Raw genomic sequence first — 22,604 nt, forward strand, 5'->3', positions numbered from 1 at the left:
CTGGCATTACAGACATGTGCCACTGTGCCTGGCTGCTCCCCTGTGTTTCTGTCTTCTGGGGTGGTACCTGGGGTTGGTGGGTTTGAGATCTTAAGTGTGACATTTTTCTTGCTATCACCCATAGACTGGCATCAATATGATGACATAATTTGCATGAGGCCTCCTGGGACACTGGAGAAATTCCAGAACCTCTTCACTAATAAGATAAAGAAGGAGCTGTTGAAGGGGAAGAAGATGGCAGCCAAGATCATGCTGGGCCGCATCTTCAGCATCCTCCAGACCTGGAACCCCATCAACCTGAGGAACTTCTTTACCCAGTTCCGGCAGTTTTACTCTGTTGTCCAAGTGCCTATGATTTATGAAGGGAAAGCACAGCCCTGGCATAGCCTGGGCCTCAGAGAGGAAGAGGTATCAGTCTTCCCCCAATCACCAGTAGCTCTGGTGTGGGTGGTCAGGGTCTCCTGACCTACTAGAGGCATATAGAGACCCTGTGACTAAGTAGGGCAGGTGTAGAGGGGTCAGAAGGACGTTTCCATCCCTCTGTTTCTGCACCACCTCTTGGGAATTCTGTCCTTATCTCTCCTCCTGATTGCACCCATGAGCCTCATTCCCAGCACCAATCTTGCATTCTTTCCGGGCTTATGCAGAGTTGAAAGAAAAGGTGGAGCCCATCCTTTCCCCTTCAGCCACACTGAGGCTTGGAGACAGAGCTGGCACTCTTTCTCAGTTTGACATTGAGCTCTCAGGAGCATCCCGGGGCCTCCCAGACCCCCTCACTACATGGTTTGGGACTGAGCATCGATGTGCTCCTGCTGCTCCAGAAGCCCAAGTGCTGGGGAGGTGGGGAGGTGGGGCAGATGGGACCCTCCCCAGAGCTCTCTGTCCTCAGGACCTTGATCCCCTGCCCAAGGGGCCCTCCAGCCTCCAGGGCATGCACCCCATAGTCATGCCTCTTCTTTTCCCCCTGCATCAGGTGAAGAAACACCTGTGGAAGTATTTGAAAAAGCAGATGAGACCATTTCTGGAAGGAAAGAGTAGGGATGCCCTGCCTGAAGGGTGCCCTGTGAAGAGCAGACTGAGGATGGGTCTGATCATTCTCTTCCTGGTGGAAGATACCAAACTCTGCTTATCGGAGTGTGACCTGACCTCACTGTGCTCCATTCTCTGCCCCAGTCCCTGCTCACCAGATGCCCTGCATAGCGACCTCCACCACATCCTGTTCACATCTGAGAGGTATCCCATGTTTTTTGTTTTGTTTTGTCAGAGGTTTCGTAGGCATTTATCATGATTTTTATCTGACTATAGAGATAAGTGCTAGTCAGAGAAAGGCTGAGCACACACTGGGGAAAAATAAAACCACAGTCATGTTACCACTTGCTCCTGTCACTTTCCTGGCATGTATGTCATTGTTAGTGTTGTTAAATTCAGTGTTCTCCTGAATACCCTGACTTCAAAAAGCTTCACATGGCCAGGTACCACGGCAACACTGTCATCCCAGCTACTTGGGAGGTTGAGCCCAAGAGCTTAAGGCCAGCCTGGGTAACTTAGTGGAACCCCATCTGGAAAAATAAATGAATAATATAAAGTACGTGACAGATGTGCTCCTTGGAGGACCTTCCTCTTCACGCCCAGCATTCCTTAGCACTGGGGCCCAGGCCTGCCTGTAGGTATCACCTACCTCAGCTGTAAAATCCACAGGGATGCTGTTCCTGCTGTCCCACCTGTGCTGGTGGAAGGACACTGCCCCTGCTGGGTCAGCCATGGCCTTTTATGTGGTAGGGGAGACCTCTTCTGAGCTGCTGTGATTGGAGGATCAGGGTCTCTTCTGCTTCTGTTTGGTTTGAGCTTGGGTAACGTCAGGTGGCCTTTCCTGAGCTCTTAGCACCTGTGGGTTTCCTAAGTTTTAAAGACCCAGGCAGTTGCTGTGTCCTGTATGAAAGAGAGACAGTGGTAAGGAAATCTACAAACAGCTGTGCATGGGTGTGAGAGAAGGAAGAAGCATCAATTTCTGTGCCCGTGGAACACACTCATGTGCCATTCCTTTTAAAACGTAGCTGGGCATGGTGGCATGTGCCTATAATTCCAGTGACTCAGGAGACTGAGGCAGGAGGATTACAAGTTTGAGCTTCAACAACTTAGGGAGGCCCTGTCTCAAAATAAAAAAGGTTGGAGATATAGCTTAGTGGTAGAATGTCTCTGGGTTCAATCCCAGTTTAAAAACAAAAACATTTGCTTTGTATTTAGGTCCACCATCGCCAGACTGCCTGGTTCAAACCCTAGGTCCTATGTGAATTCGTTGGTTTGAAACCGAGCACCTCAATACCTCAGCTGTATGGTATGGGTGGAAATGACCTTAGTGGGTGTCTTTTGACATTTGTGATATCCTGGTGCACTGGGTTGGGGGCCAGGAACTTGTCCCCCTTGCCACCCTTTGCCTCTTGGTCTGGGACTAGGTCCACGTGTATAATGCTCCTTCTTCTGGGTGCAAGTGGCTGTCCCTTCCCTCCTGGGACATCAGACCACAGGGCAGGTTGGACACAGCCATCAATGGCTCACGGTAGGTCTTGGTTCCCTTCCAGATGGCAAGTGTACTTGGTCAACCTGTGCCAAAGATGCATGGTTGCAAGGGTCGTCGACTGGCTGGGCATCCTCCCTGTCCTGCACTACTGTATGCAGCTGGACCCTCCAAGAAAGGACTCTGTGAACCAGTCTGAGGACATCTGGGCTGCCCTCAAGGGAATCTCCTTCTCTCAGTTTCAGAAAGAATTGCTAAATGAGTAAGTTGTAAAGCTGCATTTATGTAAGCACATCTTGGAATGATTCATCAGCACTTTGCCATGGAGCTACATCCCCAGTTCTCCTTTAAATTTTTAATTTTTGAAGCTGGGCATGGTGGCACATGCCTGTAATCCCTGTAACTCAGAGGTTGAAGCCGGAGGATCGTGAGTTCAAAGCCAGCCTCAGCAAAAGCAAGGCGCTAAGCAACTCAGTGAGACCCTGTCTCTAAATAAAATACAAAATAGGGCTGAGGATGTGGCTCAGTGGATGAGTGCCCCTGAGTTCAATCCTCAGTACCACCTCCGACCAAAAAAAAAAAAAAAAGATTTAATTTTTGAGATGGGTCTTGCTAAGTTGCCTGGCCTGGCCTGAACTCATGATCTTCCTGTCTCTGAAACAACTGGGATCACTGGCGTGGCCAGTGTACTATGCAGTCTTTCTCTTATGACTGTACTAATATGTGTTATGTGTTTACTCATTTGTGTGACAGACACTTAGCAACTCTGTGTATCCCAGGACTTAGCCCTGAGTACCACAAATCTTAGTTTCTGACCTCTAACCTTGCCTTTTAGCTGAAGTGGTGGGTGATGAGTGCATTTCGTAGGGCTGGAGCAAGCTTCTCCTTTTGCTAGCCATAAAGCTCAGGCCAGAGAACTGGCCAGGAAAAGCAGAGGACTTCCACATTCTCTGCTGTCTGATTGTGAGGGCATTGCGGTGTCCCAGGGGTGGGAAGCTCAGGCCTCCTGGAGTGGAAGTCTTGGGTGGGCAAGGGTACACAGACAATGGCTTGCCCCGATCCCAGGTCTTAAAGGCACAAGTGTATCCAGGTATTGCCAGGCCCCCCTGGGTGGGATGGGGGGTGGGCTTGAACACTTCTGTCCCCACTGAGAACTGTGCTTCATCAGGAGAAATGGTACTCACAGATGCAAAACTCCAAACTAAATAAATGATAAACTGGAATACTAAGCAACATGCATTCCACCAATTTAAAAAGCCAGAATAAGGCCAGGGCTGGGGCTGGGGCTTAGTGATAGAGCACTTATCTAGCTTGGCCAAGGCAATGGGTTCCATCCTCAGCACCACCAAAAAGAAAAAAGTCAGAGCAGGAGTCACAGAGGAATCGATAGCAAAGGTACCAAGTAGAACTGTATAGGTGGAGAATCAAATCCAATCCCAAACCAAGAGCCTGAGAGGAGAAGCCAGCAGATCCAGATCCATAGCTCTGTGGAGCTCTGTGCCTCCTCTCCAGCAACTGGTAAAACAAATGGCAGGAGAATGAATATGGTAGAGATGTTGGGGAGAAAGCTGCAGACCCAGATGGCACCCAGGGGCTCCAGCGCCCTGCATGGCAGGTGTGCCCGTGGGCACATGCAACAAAACAGGCTGCATTCTGAGCTGAACCACTCTCAGTACCCTGAAGGTGCTGCAGTCCAAGGGTGCAGGTTCCTAACCACAGCTGAGCAGATGGCTCTCTGGAAAACCCTTACATGCCTGGATATGTTAACAGCATGCTTCTAAATAAGATCATCTTAGAGTGAGTAAAGTTTCTTCAAAGAAGACATGGAAAGCACAACTACATAAGAAAAATCGAAGGGGGCTGGGCTGTGCTCAGTGGAAGAGGACTGCCTGGCATTGGGCGAGGCCCTGGGTTGCCTCCCCAACACCACAAAAAAAAAGTTTTTTAAATCAAATTTAAGTACAAAACTTAAAGTAAATCTGAATTAAACGTGAAAACATCACTGTACTCATTTCCACATACAGATAACCGCCATGTGTGGAATAACCTGTCCCCTTGCCCACCCTGTCCACTTGGAGCCAGCTGCCATCATTAGGGATAAAGGCAGTGAGCTCAATTGTTCCCATCTCTTCTCTAGTTTTGGAACCTTTTGAAATGAAAGCCAAATGGAAATGATTTTTTTAAATTTATTTTTTGGTGCCAGGGATTGAAACCAGGGGTGCTCAACTATGGAGCCATATTTCTAGTCCCTTTTTAAATTTTTTATTTTTTGAGTCAGGGCCTCACAAAATTGCTGAGGCTGGCCTTGAACTTTTGATCCCCCTGTCTCAGCCTCCTAAGTTGCTGGGATCACAGGTGTACATACACTTGGCTACTTTGTTTAGTTTTCATTTGATTCGCTCTGTATGTCTGGTTCCAGGATATATTCATGTCTACCTTAAAATCTGAGCTTTCTGGACCTTCCCAGCCTTGCTTTTCCTTGTCTTGAGTCTGTTCAGTGCTCTCACTGCTGCCCTGGTCTCTGTCCCGGTTTCTTCATTCAGGAGCCAGTTTCTTGACTTCATGGAGAGCAGGAAGCAGTTGCTGTATATGGATGATTATCTCTTTCGATCCTGGTTCAGTTTGCTGCCTCTGAGAAGCCTCGTTCCCTATATGGAAAACTCCACTGAATATTTGAGTCTCATGCCTGCTCGGGTCCTGGACTGTTTCCTAGGGACTCTCTACAGGCTGCCACGGCTTCAGAAGATCTCTAAGATCTCAGAAGATCTCTTGGAGGTTTGTGGTTGGAAGTAGATTGTCAGGTCCTTGCTTAGTAAAAGCAGGTCACACACTGAACATTGAATGCTTGTGGGTCTTCTGTCCTGAAGGGCAGGTTGGGGGAAGTGCTCAGAATTGCTGAAATAAGAAGTCATTATTTCTTAGGGTTAAAGTTTGACTTCCCAGAGTTGATTCTGGTTTAGTATATAGAGGACAAGGGAACAGTAGCCGTTTGTTAATTATGACTGTTAGAAGGCTCTGTGAGCATCACATGTGTCATAGTTGCTGTCTTTCCTTTTATGCTTTTGGGGTAAAGAAAATGGTATAAGGGCTGGGATGCAGCTCAGTGGCAAAGCCCTGGGATTGATCCCCAGTTCCAAAAAAGAAAAAACAAGAAAAAGAACCCCAACCAAAAAAAGAGAAGAAAATGGTACAAATTTATAGCCTGCATTTTACCAGTGGAAAATGAAGATTGGCCCTTGAGCCCTTGAAGTCTCATGTGCAGGGAGAACAAGACAAGTCCCCGTGCCCTTCTCTCTTCTCAGCATAACAGCTGTTTTCTGGTTGAAACTTTCATATTTCCTTTTCTCTTCCCTGCCTTAGCATGTTGGGAATGTTTTCAAAATGCTCATGTACCTCGTGAACATCTATCAGGACATGTAAGTAGAACAGCCAGTTACTATGGGGCTCCTATGTTGTGTGGGCTGCCTCCTGTCAAAGGGGGAGGGTGGTACACCGGCAAGTGCCCCAGTGTCCTCTGCAGTTGCCAATCCAGCCATTCAGGTTTTTCTTTTTTCTTTTTCTTAAAGGAAATGAATAGGGCTGTGGATGTACCTCAGGGATTGAGCACTTGCCTAGCATGTGCAAGGCCTGGGTTCAGTCTACAAAACTAAAAACAAACAAACAAAAAAGCAAATCACGCTCTTGGGGGCTGAGATTTTGCTTCATCCCCACCCAATCTCTTGGCCTTTGTGTTTTCATTTATTTTTAAATGATCACTTTCATAGTGCAAATGTATGCGTCCTGCATTTTTTAAATGTTTGCTTCTATGGTTTTTGTAAGTTGGGCCAGTTTAAAACAAAAATCAAAGGTTGCCTTGCAGAATCATTTACTCCAACCCCTGTGCATGACCTTTGCCACCTGGAGGAATAGCACATGAAACACAGAACAGGAATGTGCACCAGGGGCCCAGGTGTTCCTGGAGCCTCTCAGCACTGTTGGTCTCCCTCCTTTGAGCCCCTGGGATGTCTGGACGTGGGGCACAGCACAGGGTCTCCCTGCACGACAAGTCCCTGTGACTTTGCAGGGTTCTTTCTCGTATCACCAGGCTATCAATTAGTAAATGTGAAACCCGTTCACACAAAGTGGAAGAAATTCCATACACAGTGCACACTCATCTTCTAGTACCCTCCCTCTCTCCCTCCTGTATCTCTCTGATTTTTTTTTCTTAAGTTATATTTAAATTATTAGAAAGATTCATCCTTTGCTATTTTTTTGAATAAGGGAATGTATTTGAAAAATATTTTAACTTGGTTTTGATAGAGTTCCAACTGCTGAGCTAAGTCAAAATGACTGTGTTCCTTTCTTATCTCAGTCACAGCTTTAAGGCTTATTGTAATGATAGCCTAGAGGAGATCAAGTAAATGCCTTACTTGTGGTCATTTATTTTATTTTAAATAATTAATTTGCAGTACTGGGGATTGAACCTACCACTGAGCCACACTCCAGACCTTTTTGTTTCTTATTTTGCGATAAGGTCTTGCTAATTTGCTGAGGCTAACTTTGAATTGGGTCATTCTCCTGCCTCAGCCTCCTGAGGAGCTGTGAGTACAGGCATACTTGTACATCTTAAAAAGGAGAAGGGACTGGTAATTTGATTGATAATTGGTATTCTTTTCTCATTTCCCAATGACTTCAATGATCTCTCTGGATCCTGGTGGGGGTAGGATTCTTGAGAAGACCTCATTAGATTCCTACTTGACTGTGTGCCTGAAGCTCCATGTAGCTGCCTGCAAGATCACCAAACACCTGAGGTTTCACGAGATCCCTGCCTTGTCTCCTGAGGTCATTTGCAGAATCATTGGACTTAGACCTCCAGTGGTGAGTGGGATTTATGTACCAAATGTCATGCCCAGGAGAGGTCTGAGATTCCATGCAGCCTGATTTGGAAGGGAACTTGGGGTATTTTGGGAATCCTGGATGAGACAGAGTGGTCAAGTCAGCTGTCAGGTATTTATTTGGCACCTCCTAGATGCTGGGTTCTGTTTTGTGCAGACTACACACTTAGCTCTTAGCCTCACGAATAAGATGACCCATTCTTTGTCCTTGATTCTATTGTTCACAGAAAACTAGGGCCTGTTTCCCTCTAAAAAAGCACATATCTGTGCCTCATCTTCCCCTGCCAGAACCATTCTCTTCATGTTGCAACACAACATGGCAGCAGAGCCCATGTCCTGCCGCCCTGCTCAGGCCCCTGTGCCCCTCAGCCTGAAGTCATCCTCCCCTTCATGCCCCAGAGGGAACCTGACTTTGATTTCTGCCACTGGAGATGCTCTGCCCTTGGCCTTCACACTCAGTTCTCTCTCCTGTGTCTCAGGGCAGCTTTCCTGCTGCTGCATTGGGAGCTCTGCCTTGCTATGCAGCTTCTCCACTGTGGGTCCTGAGCCTCTGCTGTGGGTGATGCAGAGTGGCATCTCAGGGCGACTCTCTTTTTAAACTTTTTCCACTTCAGAACTGTGACATCAGGAATGGAGATGGTTAAGTCTATATTTTCACTTTATTCCTTTCAGCCTTTATTCTTTAAAATACCACAGACACAGTCTATTTTTCTTTTTTTTTTTTTTATGCCAGGGTTGAACCCTGGGGTGCTTAACCACTGGCCACATTCCCAGCCTTTTTTTTTTTTGTATTTGATTTAGAGACAAGGTCTTACTGAGTTGCTTAGAGCCTTACTAAGTTTCTGAGGCTGGCTTTGAACTTGGGATCCTCCTGCCTTGGCCTTCTGAGCCACCAGGATTACAGACACTAAGAATGATTACTGATAAGGTGTCTGCTTTCTCCAGGTGGTACTATTTTATCCATCTCAGGTTAGTGCCAGTTCCCAATAGATGGTGCTTTGGAAGTTTGTCAGTTATTTAGGATTTACTTTTCTGCAGAAGGAAATGTCCTCATTTGTTGTTTGGGGTCCCAGATCTGTGGTCACAAATGTTCTACCTGTGCTGCAAAAAAAAAAAAAAAAAAAAAAAAAAAAAACCAAAAAACAAAAACAAACAAAAAAAAAAACATTGCAGTACTAAAATTGACCAAAACAGAAACATACTGGGGCAAGTGGGAGCCTCTTGTCGGATGGTCATCTGGGCGGCTGCCATGAGGATCAGAGCACAGTTCAGGGCCCTGCTGCTTGTTCAGCCTCAGGGTTGTTCCTGCAGTTCATTTATTGACCACCTCTGTACAGCCCTAGATGACACTAGGATGGGTCAGTATGGGACTGGGGCCACTTTTGGAGTTGGTGGAATGCTCGAGGCCTAGTACCAGGGAAATGCATGCCCCGCTGAGGCATCCAGATTGTCCTGGAAGGTGCTGTGCTGTTCAAGGACATTGTGCAAGGGCCCCTGTTTCAGTTTCCCTTGAGACCCCTCAGTGCTCTCCTGCCCTGCTCTCACCTGTGCCCTGTGCTCTGGTTTCCCTGCCTGGAGCCTTGTTTTTGGTATGCCTCCCCAGCTCCTTGTGTTTCTCCACCTTGGCGCTTACTGCGGCTGAGGACCATGCTCTTCCTGCTGTCTGAAGGGTCATCTCTTCTACTCTGGTTGGTTCCTTCCTGCAGGAATGGCATCTGCTTGGTCACCTCATCACTTTGCCCAGATGGAAGCCCCAGGGTGGTTCTGTGAGCCTCAAAGGGGGCAGGAGGTGGCAGACCCAGGTTTTGTGGGCTCTGTAAGAGCACAAGCTGTGCAGCCCTCAGGGGCTCAGGAGAGGCCTCTCTAAAGAGGGGCCTGATGCTGGAGTTGCATGTGCTCCCTGGCAGATACCTCTGGAGTGCAAAGAGGGGCTGAGGGAGTGACAGGTCACCAGAGGCCTTGAGCCCCCAAAGGGGGTGGTTCTGTTGGTGTGGTGGTAGAGGAGAGGAGGAGAGAAAGTGGCTGTCCCCACAGAGTTGCCAAGGGAAGAGGATTGGCTGGCCTCAGACCAGAGAGAGTCTACTTCACATCCCTGAGGAGTGGGTGCCAGGAGTTTGCATGGTCCACAGGCCCAGGGTTCTCTGGAAGCTCTCTGCTCATGGGTCCACTCTTCTCACCTGATCTGGAGAAAGCACAGGGCTCTTGTGTGTGCTCCCGCTGCTGGAGGCTCTTGTTGAGGTGGGGTCTGCTCAGGGACCTATAACACCCATGTCTTCTCCTCTCCTCTCCCATGTGGCCCCTTTTAGGGGAGCCCAGGGTTTTGGAGAAATGACAGTGCTTGTGTCAGTTGGGCTTCCAACAAGGACAGAGCTAGGAGGTGGGGAGGAGCAGAGCAGAGCTGGTAAACCTTCTTTTATGTGCCCACAGGACATGGCAGAGGACCTGGGAGCCACAGCCAGGAAAGGCTTGCTGACAGATGTCCTCCAGGGTGTCCTGGCCATCACAAGATCCTGGCTACGCACAGTGTTAGCAAAGAACATGTTCTGGAAGGGTTCAACTGTCCTGTTCACATACCCTGAGGAAATCCAGGTAAGCTTTGCCTGAGGCTGCAGTCTCCCTCCACAGGCACCAGGGTGGGGAATCACAGAGCTGTGGCCCATCACCAATTATTGGACCAAAAGTACCATGGCCTGAAGGCCTGGGCTCATCATGCACCTTGCCTCTGGCCCTGACCCCTACTCTGAGGACAGGACATTGCCCTTTACCTGGCAGGAAGTCGGTAGGATGGGGTGCAGTCACGCTGAGGCAGGGATTGCCAGGAGGACCATCAGGCTCTGCTTCAGGTCTGAGGCTGCAAGCCAGCAGTTGGCACTGGAAAAAGAAGGCCAATATGATAGGAAGTGCCTTTATCTGGCAACTGAGTGAAGCCATTTGACAGGATGATCTCTACCCCCAAAGCCTGGGACATGGAAAGGACTCCACAATAGGCACCCCAGTGATGGTAAGGATGGCTAAGACCCAGTGGGATCTGGGAGCCTGAGTTCTTAGAGGGCTGCAGTGGAAGGAGGTGGAGGCAGGAGGTCCTGCCCGCCCCAGGCCTGCTCTTCAGCCTGGCTGCCTTATTCCCTGTCCTGGAAGTGGAAGGTTGTTCCCCTTCAGACACAGTCTTCCAGGGAGACTGTGGGACCTGCTCATGGTCTTCACACAGAGTTGGGAGCAGGACTCATTGTGATGTGAGGCAGGGGTACCCCAACTGTATAGATTAGGATGGGCACAGGGCCAGAGAGTTGTTCATTTCAATCAAGGACAAAAAAAAAAAAATCCTCCCCCAACTACTTTGTGAAGTTTGATACCAACAGACTGAAATTCCAGGAAAACACAATTGGATTATTAAATATTATTTCAGGATTTTAAGTGGTATAATCCCCAGGCATTAAACATGAGTGAAGGGTAACTGTGGAGCCACTGACAAGAAAGAATGTTTCTAAGTGCAGTAGTAATGATAAAAATAAATGAAATTAATTAAACATCTACTGTGAGGTGGTTGCTGCTGTTATTGCTGTTTTACAAGTAAATTTACCAAGGTCTGGGGAGATAAACATGCTATTGGTATTGTTGGAAGTCAAGGCTCTTTCTCACCAGGAGAAGGGAAATACAGAGTAAGGTGAAAAAGAGCCCTGTGGTATGGAAGGAGCTAGAGATAGCAGTAGGAACTCATGGTTAGATAGTTGCTAGTTCAGTCCATCAAGAGTCCTGTGGCAAAGGCGTCCTGGGACCATGAGCACCTACAGAAATAATGACGCCCTGGGACCTGAGCACACCCACATCACATCATGGGTTTTCTTTTTTTTTTTTTTAATTTGTACTGGGGACTGACCCACGAGAACTTTACCACAGAGCTATATCCCCTGCCCTTTTTATTTTTTATTTTGAGGCAGGGGCTCACTAAGTTGCCCAGGATGGCCTGGAACTTGTGACCCTTCTACATCAGCTTCCTGAGTAGCTGAGATTTCAGGCGTGTTCCACCCCACATGGCCCAATCATATCTTCTAACTGCCGTTTCCCACCACACAATGCTATTCCTGGAAGAAGAGCCACCTCCGTGGGTCAGCAGGAGATGCACAGGTGGGCCAAGAGCTCCTTGTGCTGGAATGTCAGGAAGTGCTGAGGCTGCAGGCCCATCACAGGGATAGAGTTAAACACATGTGGTGATCCAGACTCCTCCTGGGAAGGCAAGAGGACTTCATGTGAAGTCTGGGGTTGCCATGGTGGTCTGCTGTTGCTAGGTGTTTTACTTTTGATGACTGAATGGTGGTCATGTTCATGATTGCAGAAATGGGGCCAAAAAAGCATAGAAATTATCTGGGCTATCTTTGCAGTGTTTTGGAAGTCTGAAGTTATTCTGTACTTTTTAAGAAAACTGTTGAAGATGCTTACGTTAGCCAAATCTGGTACAATTTGATTATTAAAAGGCAGAATGATAGGAATAGATTAAAATTCATTGGTAAACATACAGAAAAAAGAACTAAGAAATGTAGAATAAATAATTACAATAGAAGACTATCACTTTGTAACCAAGGTACAGTAGCTGATGCAGGCAGGTATCACCTAGAAATCCTGAGATCAGTGGGGGCTCCAAGAGGAAACAGGATTTCCAGTGCCCCACTGCAGATGCCTTTATGGAGGAGGAAAGACGACTTTCACAGTGAAGAATTCTGGAAGACAAACCTTAATCAAGGGCCAACCCCTCTGTCAGCCCCGATAGTACCAACAGGTCTCATGGGCTGCTTGTTAAGGCTAGAGGTGTTTGATTGGACAGCTGTGGCAAGTGCAGACATTTGGCCACATATGACCTATACCAAGTGCATTTTTATGTGGCTTGACTTAGTAGTGTTCCAACCAAGCCTATTGTGATCATGGGAAAACTGTTAGTCAATTGAGTCAAGAGACAGTCTACAGAATGGCCTGAACTTTTCAAAATTGTCAACATCAGAAAAAGATAATGCCAGAGAACTTCTCTAGAAAAGAGACATGATCAGTAAATGCATTATGTGTTCCAAGGTGGACCCTGGATCCAGATGTCAGGTAGACATATAGAGGCACATGGGCAGGGCAGCTGCTCCAAGGCTCCTGTCTTCCTAATGCTGCCTGTCCTGAGGGCCTCTCTAAGTTGCTGAGGCTGGCTTTGAACTCAAAATCCTCCTGAGCAGCTGGGGCCACAGGTGCCCCCACGCCTGGCTATTGCTGTCTTTCTGTAAGACATCCCTGTGATGTTTACTTGTCCCTGTGGCTGTCACTTAATGCATGGGTTTTGCAGGTCTGGCGGCGGCTGGTGGGAATAAACTTTCCTGCAGAGCATGGCTGGAAGGAGTCGCTGCTGGGGGACATGGAAGGGAGGCTCAAGCAGGTACCAGACATGGGGGACACCCTCAGAGTGGTGATGAGCCCAGACCATTGGCAGGAACTTGGGCTACGAGCAGTGCAGTGTGTGCAAGCCCTGGGATCCACTCCAGCTTTGCATTTTTCTTTCAGATCAGGCCTCTGCAGTTTGACTACAGAAGCATTTCAGAGTTCTAGTGTGACGTTCTTGAGAAGAGCCAGGGAATGGGATTGTGCTGTCACAGGGCCCCTAGACATGTGTCATAAAGCACTTCATGTGCAGATGCTCCAAGGGACCTGCAGGTGGCAGCAGCTTTATTAAACACAATGACACGGAGAAAACACACACATATAAAAATGTCCTTCATTTTGAATAAGGAAGAATTCTGGAAGATAAAAACCCAGGAAAATTGGTTTCTCCATGACTGTTTTATAAGGACCTGATCAAATGGATCTTTTTAGCAAGACAAAAGCAAGGAAAAATGGCTCATTTTTAAAAATTTGCATGTTTTTGCAAGCTGCTGTTCTGGCTGCTTTTTTGCAGCATGGGAAGAGACTAACTTGGTTTCATCTTTGCTCCTCTGGTGACGGGCAGGGAGGACATGCTTAGTGTAGGGCAGGGAGGCGGGGAGTCAGAATAACCACTCACACCCCACCCACCTCTGTGTTTGCAGGAGAGGCCTCTCTCCCAGATCTCTGCCTTCTGCAGCCCTCACTGGGATGCCGCTGGCCTCAAGGACAGTGTGTCCAAGAGCTTTGAGAAGTGTGTCATCGAAGCTGTGAGCTCTGCCTGCCAGGTGACCAATCTCTTCTTGAGAAACATGCTTGGGTTCATAGCTGCTTGTTGACATGGCCAGCTCCAGGCCCTAAGTGCTTGCCAGTTCCAAGGCCTGTGCTGATCAGGATTGGGTCCTAGGTGTCCCCTCTCTGGCTTGGGCTTATGTGATCCAGTGCTCTCTACCCTCTCTTTGAGATGAAACTTGGCTTCCTGCTGCAGAAGCAGCCATGCTTGCTGTGCAAAACCACAGCCATGCTCACATGCCTTGGTGCAGGTTATCTGGTGGGCTGTGCCTCCAACTGCCCATTGTGATTCTTGCTGCTGGTTTATTATGGTTTGTTAACTCCTGCCCAACAGGTATACAGGAAAGGACCCCAAAGGTTGATAAAACATCTATGGAAGGAAGCTTATGAAGATAAATAGACTCCATCCTTGTTGGTGTAGAGCGCTTGCCCAGCATGTGCAAGGCCCTGGATTCTATTCCCAAAACTGCAGAAAAAGATTCTATCAGTTCACTTAGCTTTTTTCTGCAAAGTGGGTGTAGGTTCTGCCCTACCTCGTGACAGGAGTAGTCCCCACACAATACTACTGTGGCTCCCCGATGGCCCCAGCACCCTGCTCTGTTTCCTACAGGACACCTCATGCTCTGCACAGGCCTCACCTTCATTGTTGGCCAGTGGAGTCCCAAGAATTAGAAGTCCCTTCTTCCAAGGAAACAGATTCTCATCTTTTTACATGAATAATACTTTCTAAGGCTTTCATTTGCTTTTTGCTCAGTGATTTAGTAACATGATAGTCACATGTCTTGTCGCTCACCCTTGGAAGCCACACTTGGGTGGTGGGATGTGTTTGCAGGTGTGGGTGCCAGCAGCACAGTCTACCTGGCAACATTCTCATCAGCTCAGAAAGAAAGCACAGCTCTTCAGCTGCCATGTCCACCCTCCCCCATGCTGCCCCAGACCCCTCCCCCTGCTCAGGAATGAAATCACATAGGCTGTGGCCTTAAGCACCTGGCTTCTTTGAGTGTGTGTTTAAGGTCCTCCATGCTGGAGCACCTGTCAGTACTTTGTCCTTTTTCATGGGTATATGTTGCTCATCATATGGACGCAGTGTGCTTTTATGTTCCGTTTGTCCCCGATGGATATCCAAGCTCTCCCTAACTGATGGCTGTTATAAATCTGCTGCTGTGAACCACCATGCACGGGTTCTTGTGGACGTGCTATTCATGCTGTCTATGCTTATGGTGAAGTGGCTGGATCACTTAGTACCTGTGTGATTTGAAGGACTGTCTGACCCATTCCCACACTGGCAGGACCATTTCCATGTCAGTTGCTGACTTCGGAGGGTCCTGACTTCTCCACACCCCACAGCCTTTGCTCTCAGACCTGGGAAGTACAGTATGGTGGGCTGGAGTGGTTTCTCTAAGGACTCTGATATCTATGACTTCGGGTACCTTCTCATATGTTTATTGGCTATTTCTTTTTACGATGTCTTTGGAAAAATGTCTGTTCAGATCTTTAGCCCATTTTGTTCATTGGGCTGTAGTCTTTCCTTTATTGTGGCTTAAAGAGTTCTTTGGATAATCAGGTGCAAATCTCTTGTCAGATATGTGATCTGCCAGTATTTCTCCCATTCTCTGGATTGTTTTCACTCTTGGTGGTCTTTTTAGAAGCACACAGATTTTTAATTTTTTTTCTCTCTTTCTCTTTGTGATAGTAGAGATTGAAACCAGGGGTGATCTATCACTCAGCTACATCTCTAGCCCTTTTGGTTTCTTATTTTGAGACACTATCTTACAAAGTTGCCCAGGTTGACCTCAAACTTGCAACCTTCCTGCCTCAGCTTCCTGAGTAGCTGGGATTACAGGTGTGCTCCACCACTCCTGGGAAGGTTTTAACTTTTGGTGAAATTCAATGTGTCTATATTCTTTTTTCTTTTGTTGCTAGTACTTTTGACATCAAAGAATCTGGTGCTAAATTCTAGGTCATCAAGATTTACCTGTGTCTTCCTCTAAAAGGTTTTTGTTTTGTTTTGCTTTTGGCACCAGTGTTAAACCTAGGACCATATACTAAGCATGTACTCTGTCATGGAGCAACCCCCTCTGAAAGCTCTAGAGTGTTAGTTCTTAACATTAGTTCCTTTTTCTATTTGGTTTGAGGTAAGGGTCCAGGTACATTCTCTTACATGTGGAGATCCAGCTGTTTCAGACCATTTGAGGAAGGCACTGTACTTCACTCCTTGAGTGATCTTGGCACTCTTATCAAAAAGTCTGTTGACCGCAGCTGTGAGGGTTCACCTCACATCTGTCCATGTCTCCACTGCCATTTTGTTCAAGTAGGTTGTAAAATTAAGAAGCATGTATTTTCCTTATTCATTATCCTCTTTGACATTGTTTGCTCTTCTGGATCCCTTGGGATTCCATATGAATTTTGGAATCAGTTTGTCAATTTCCGCAAGGAAAGCAGCTGGGATTCTGACAGGGATGGCTTTGAATTTGTAGGTCAGTCTGGGGAGTGTTGACCTCTTAAAAACATCACATCTTATGGTCTCTGAACCTAGAATGTCTCCCCATTTATATTGGTCTTTAATTTCTTTCAATAATGGTTTGCGATTTGCAAATAGTGAGGTCTGCATTTCTTTTGTGAAATTTATTCCTAAGTACTTTATTCCTTTGCTATTGTGACCAATTATATTCTCAGGGCTGTGGTTGTGGTGCAGTGGTAGAGCGCCTGCCTAGCACATATGAGACACTGGGTTTGATCCTCAGCACCACATAAAAAAATAAAAAAGTAAAGATATTGTGTTCATCTACAACTAAAAAAAATTTTTTTTAATTATTTTACCAATTTTGTTTTCAGATTGGTCATCACTAGCACTTGGAAACAGGGCTGCACCTCATCTCTGTGACTTGCAGCTTTGCAGGCTCGTTTCTTGGCTCTAGCGGGGCATACATGGGAGAATAGTTTCTTTGAGGTTTCAATGTAGATGAACATGTTATCTGCCTGTGAGGATAGTACTTCCTTTCCAATCCCAATACATTTTTTTTTCCTTTTTCATGCCTAATTGCCCCGGATAGCAACTCTGGGACTGACAAAGGAGTGAAATTGGCCATCCTGGTCTTGTTCTTGGAGTTTTGTCTGATACGTGTTCTGCATCTATTAAAATGATTGTGTCACTTTTTTTCTATTGGTGTGATGTATTCATGTTTTTGAGTCTGTATATGTGACACTAGAGATTGGACCCAGGGGTGCTTTATCTCTGAGCCACATTTCCAGCACTTTTTGTTTTTCATTTTGAGACAGAGCCTCACTAAATTGCTGAATCTAGCCTCCAACTTTTGATCCTCCTGCCTCAGCCTAGCCAGCTGCTGGGATTACAGGCATGTGTCACCACACCAGGCTTATTAACTGATTTTTGATGCTAAAACATGGTTTTATTCCTGGGATAAATCTCACTTCCCCATGGTCTATAACTTTTTATTTATTGCTAGTTAATGTTTTCTTTTATCCTTTTAAATGTCAAAAAGTATCTGTTGTTAGTTCACCCAGTGTTTTGTACTGATTACTGAAACTCTTTTTTTTTGTAAAAATGTGAACCCAAAGAAGAAAAGTGTTTTGTTTCTTGGTGAAGCATCAGAAGGAGAATTGGAGTGTCTTTGGTGTTTGAGGGCAGCTCAGGATATAAAACGTACAACGTAGTAAAGTTTTCCTCATCTTGCTTTTGGTATTTTTCTTTGCAGGCAAGTCTAAGAGAAATACAGAAGCTGGCAGTGAGCTGGGAGGGCATGTGACTTGGGGTTGTTGGGGTATGTTCATTCATATGCGTGCATCTTCAAATCTCTGGCACCTCACATATGGAACCAGGCCACAGGGTAATGGATATGCTCTAGGAAACATTAAGTATTTTACATTTTCTGTTCTTTTTCTTTTTGCAGTATGAGGATGAAACCTAGGGCCTCTGATAAGCTAAACTCCCCCTTTATCAGGGGGATATCCCAAGCCTCTCTTCTGTGTTTTTTTTTTTTTTTTTTTTTTTGGAGGCATTATAAAACTAGCTTCAGTAGATTTCTGAAATGCTATTGGGTGCTAACTTATGTCATTAAAAAATAAATCAGTAAAATCTTCTAAATTCTCTCTTTTTAATTCATTTTCTTTTAGTCTCGGATCAGTGTCCTGGAGGGAGTCTCTTGTCATGATTTGCAGAAATTTGGCAGCCTCGTGTCTGCTGTGATCACCAAGTCCTGGCCCAGGAACAACAGAGAAGGCCTGGATGAGATTCTTGAATACCTGCTTATGGGGCCAGATGTGAAGCAGCTCTTCAAGTTGTACGGTGCGTGTAGGGCTGGTTGGAGTTGCTGTCCTTCCTTGGGCAATAGAACAGGGCAAGGTACTTGACCTGATCCTCAGCCTGCATGTGCTGAGGTTTGGTAAAGGCAGGATGGGCAGAGGTGCCCAGGCAGGTGATAGGCATAAAGAGCATCTAGCACCAGAGCCATTTTCTGCTGAGTGCCTGCTGAATACCTGCTCCTGGGGGGACACACTGTCCTTGAAGCAGCCCCTTGAAAATCCCCAAGGCCCTTGATTTCCAGTTGAGGGAATGGAAGTGCCCAGGGCAGGTTGGTTACCCAGGGTGTTGGAGACTTACTATTTAAAAGATAACAAGTGTTTGGAACTCAAATCCAAGCCCAGCTTGCCTCCCTGTGAAGCCCATCTGTCACAGGTTGAGACCAATATTGATAACTAACAAAACATGAAGTGACTCTTCAGCCATTGCCTTCCCAGGTGTTGTGCATTGATTGCCCTGGAAATGATGGTGCAGGTTTATGCATAAAATTGCTAGATTCAGATCTTGTAGTGGAAAAACTCTGGGTGTGGCAATAAAAACCCAGGGCAGATGATTGTCTGAGCCAAACCAGTTGTGTCCTTCCATGCCGGGAGACAAATAGGAGTAGCATGTGGTCCTGAAGGTGGCTGCTGTGTGCACGGGCCACAGTAGTCTGCTGGGGAAGACTATATCGTGTTACACTCCACATACTCAGCAGTATGCATCTAAGGCTCCTCCTTGTCTTTTCCTGGCTTCATGGTTCTGTTACTTTTATAACTGAGCAAAGCTCCCTTGTCTGGATGTGCCTGGGTTGGTCCATTCTCCCACTGAAGTTCATCTCAGCTGTGTCCATGTTTTTGTAATTATGAATGAAAGTCTGTATGTGTGAAGCTGGGGACTGAACCAGGGCCTCAGGCCTGCGAGCCTAGCACCCCACCATCAAGCTGCATCCCAACCCTCTGCTATCTTTGTTTTTAATGGTAAAGATAAACTTGCTCTTCTCATACTACTCTATGGGCCTCATATTACTGTGAGATAAATAGTCTGGCAGTTAAACTAAGCACATTTTAAATTGTTGCCCTCTAAGTTGCTCCAAAAGCTCATGTTCCAGGTTTTGATCCTCAGACAGGCATAGGCAGAGCATGAAGCTTCAGCGTGGATCTGTCTCCTTCCTGGGTGTTATGCAGATGCTTCACTGCACCCATGGAGTGGCCTCTTATGTGTGAGCTTGTCCTGTTGCAGTTTAGTTTTGTACTACTGCAGGGATTCCCAAGACAGGTGAATTTCAAAGGACATCATGTGTATTCCAAGAAATATGTTCACTGTAGCATGGGCTCAGGCCTTCAACCTTGAGCACTGTGGTTCTCCTGGCTGACTTTGGCCACTGGGAGGGTCTCGTCCTCCCAGTCAGGAGATGCACTAGGGTAAGACCTGAACCTCACAGGTACATGCACAGATGAATGAGGCATCAGCACATCTGGAAACAAAACTCACTGCTGCCGGAGCCACGTGGGCATGGGGCTGGTGTGAGGTTCTAAAAACAAGGAGAGGGGGCAGCCCCCTCTCCTTGTTTTTAGAACCTCACACCAGCCGTGGACCATGACTATTCCATGGTTTTGGCACAAGGTTTCTGTAGCTGGTGGAATTGCATTTCTTGTCTTGTCATTAACTTTTCCCCCTTTTTCATTGTGTTTAGTTTGAATTCAGCCAGCTCACTGTACTCCTTATCTTCTCAGGGACAGATGAGAAGCTCTTAGCCGACATCACAGAGGATGCCAAGAGTTTGATGGCTGCCGCCAGCTCTGTCTTCGCAGAGGTTGCTGGTGATGTCCTGAATGGGTCCATATTGGTCAGACGGTTGGAGCTGATCCTGAAGCACAAAAGTCAGTTTCTGGACCTGTGGCAGTTAGGTGAGCTGAGGCCAGGCTTGTAAGAAGCCCATGTTCACGTGTGTGCTGGTTGTCCTTATCCATGCCACTGAGTGGAGGCCTCTCTGTCCTTCTGGTGGTGACTGTGGGGGCACTCCTAAGAAGAGAAAGGGGTACCATGAAGTTTGTTTCCTTTGGCTGACTTTGTCATTATTTTCCAGAGAGAAAAAAATTTTTATTGCAAGAGAAAAAATGTGACATGGAAGAAACACTGGACTGGAGGATGGGCGAAGTCATGTTTCTGAAGAGAGAGAAGAGACAGGTGGACAGCCTCCTGAGGCTGTGTGGGAAGGTGAAGCACCTCGTCCAAGGTACTGCTCCCGCAGTCACGCTGGGCCACCCTTGAGAGCTATAATGGGGACAGAAGCAGGCCACAAATAGTGGGGCCTTATTTGGCAGGGAGAAGCTTTTAAAATGTGTTCTTAGCCCAGTTTTCAATGCATTTGCCCAGGGAAGCAGCTTCAGCTTGTACATTCTTGTTGTGTACCTCCACGCCCATAGACATCTGCAATTTCCTAGTGTCACTGTCCTGTTCTGGCTTCCCATGGAGGAGAGGCGTAGATCTTTCTCCAGTCTGTGCCCTGCACATGAGGCTTCTTGCTGCTCTGTCACTCCCAGTGGTGTCCTGAGTTACTGGCGCATTCTTTAGGGTTAGGCCTTCGCCATGGTGTGAACACAGGATTCACAAGCGGACCGTGCCGTGGACCATGACTATTCCACGGTTTTGGCACAAGATTTCTGTAGCTGGTGGAATTGCATTTCTTGTCTTGTCATTAACTTTTCCCCCTTTTTCATTGTGTTTAGTTTGAATTCAACCCCGAACTATATCAGCTGTATGAGTGGATGTCTCTGAAAAGTCTCCCAGACTAAGGGCTTATTTTCCCTGGTGGGGAGGTGGCCCTCAATCTCCCCTTGTCTCGCAGGGTTGCCTTGTGCCTCCGGGCTGGTAGGACAAGTCCTGCATCCATGGCCTGCACTTGACTCCTGTTTGACAGAGGGTGGCATCTGCTGCTTGCTGGGATGGGGGCACAGGAGGCCAGATACAGAACTGTGCCCCTGCTGTAGGTTGATCATTTGGCTGGGGACAGAGTTTCCTTCAGAGTGCTGCTTGAGTGCTGCATTGGGCCATCAGATGCAGCCTCACTACTGATCCTCTGTGTGAGGCTTATTGTCCTTCCCGGGATGCTCTGGAGAGCTCTCTGGCCCTGGTGTCCTGAAGATGTCATAAAACTGTGCTTGACTGTTGATCTCTTTTCCATCTCCAGGACTGGGCACTGGCAGATCTCTGTCAGCTGGAGATCTAGTCTTAGAACTCTAGGGAGTTCTCATGAATTGGTTTATTGTGGTTTCCTTCTTGCTGGGTTCACATCAGCAGCTGCTGGGCCTCCTGGAACAGTTGCCTGATTCTCATAACATCTCTCCTGTTTGGGCTTCGCTTCCTGAGCCTTCTCCTCAACCTTCTTGTGCAGCCTTGGCATTGAACTCTTCATTTCAGCTCTCACATATATTTAATTTGAAGACACTCCCTTTTTTCTTTTTCTTTCTTTCTTTTTTTTTGGTACCAGGTATTGGTACCAAAAACCCTCTGAACTCTGAACTCAAGTGCACTTAAACACTGAGCCACATCCCCAGCCCTATTTTGTATTTTATTTATTTAGAAATAAAGAAATAAAAAAAAATAAAAGAAATAAAATATTTCTTTTTATTGTTTCTTTTTAGTTATACATAGAAATAGAATATCCTGGCATAATTTTAAAAGCATGGAATATAATTTGTTCTAATTCATCCCCATTATTTTTCTTTACCTTAATTTCCTCCCATTCCCTGTTCCCTTCCCTCTACTCTACTGATCATTTTGCTATTTACTTAAGAGTTTTTTAAAATTAGTATCTTGTGGATATACATGATAGTGAGATTCACTGTGGTATATTCATGGTATATACACACAGGTATATAGGAAATTTAGGTTGCATTCATTCCACTGACTTTTCCTATCCCTTCCCTCCTCCCTTATATTCATTCATCTTTGTCTACTCTTCTGATCTTACTTTGATTATTTTTAATACCCCCCCTGATTTTGGATTAGTTTCCACATATCAGACATAATATTCAACCTTTAACTTTTGGACTGTGGCTTATTTAACTTATGATAGTCTCCATTTCCACCCATTAACCAAAAAAAAAATACCATAAAACCATTTTTATTTATAACTGAGTAATGGTAACACTCCATTGTGTACATTTACCACATTTTTGAGAGAGAGAGAGATTTTTTTTGGTAGATGGACACAACACAATGCCTTTATTGTATTTTTTTATATGGTGCTAAGAATCGAACCCGGTCCCTCCCGTGCTAGGGGAGTGCTCTACCACTGAGCCACAATCCCAGCCCCCCAAATTTTCTTTATTCATTTGTCCAAGGGCACTGAGGTTGGCTCCATTGCTTATCTATTGTGAATTGAGCTACTATAAAAATCGATGTGGTTGAATCACTGTAGTATGCTGATTTTTTTTGAGATTGCATTTTGTTGGTTCTTTTTAGTTACACATGAGAGTAGAATTCACTTTGATGTAATTGTATAAGCATGGATTATATCTTTTATTGGTGGGCTGAGTAATTTCTTTTTTATTATTATATTCATTTTTTATTCTACTTAGTTATATATGATAGCAGAATGCATTTCAATTTATCATACACAACTGGAGTACAACATTTCAATTCTCTGGTAGTACATTGTGTAGAGATGCATCATTTGTGCAATCATACATGTATGTAGGGTAATGATGCCCATCTCATTCTACCATCT

General features: G+C 46.2%; 1 pseudogene; it reads left to right on the forward strand.

Moving 5' to 3' along the window:
- Positions 1 to 22,604, forward strand: part of LOC124076906 (E3 ubiquitin-protein ligase RNF213-like) — a 94,930-nt pseudogene that overhangs the window by 13,509 nt on the left and 58,817 nt on the right.

The sequence above is a fragment of the Marmota monax genome, unplaced genomic scaffold (assembly GCF_021218885.2).
Source record: "Marmota monax isolate L192 unplaced genomic scaffold, Marmota_monax_Labrador192_F-V1.1 WCK01_AAM20220418_F8-fsc00497, whole genome shotgun sequence".
Classification (NCBI taxonomy): Eukaryota; Metazoa; Chordata; class Mammalia; order Rodentia; family Sciuridae; genus Marmota; species Marmota monax.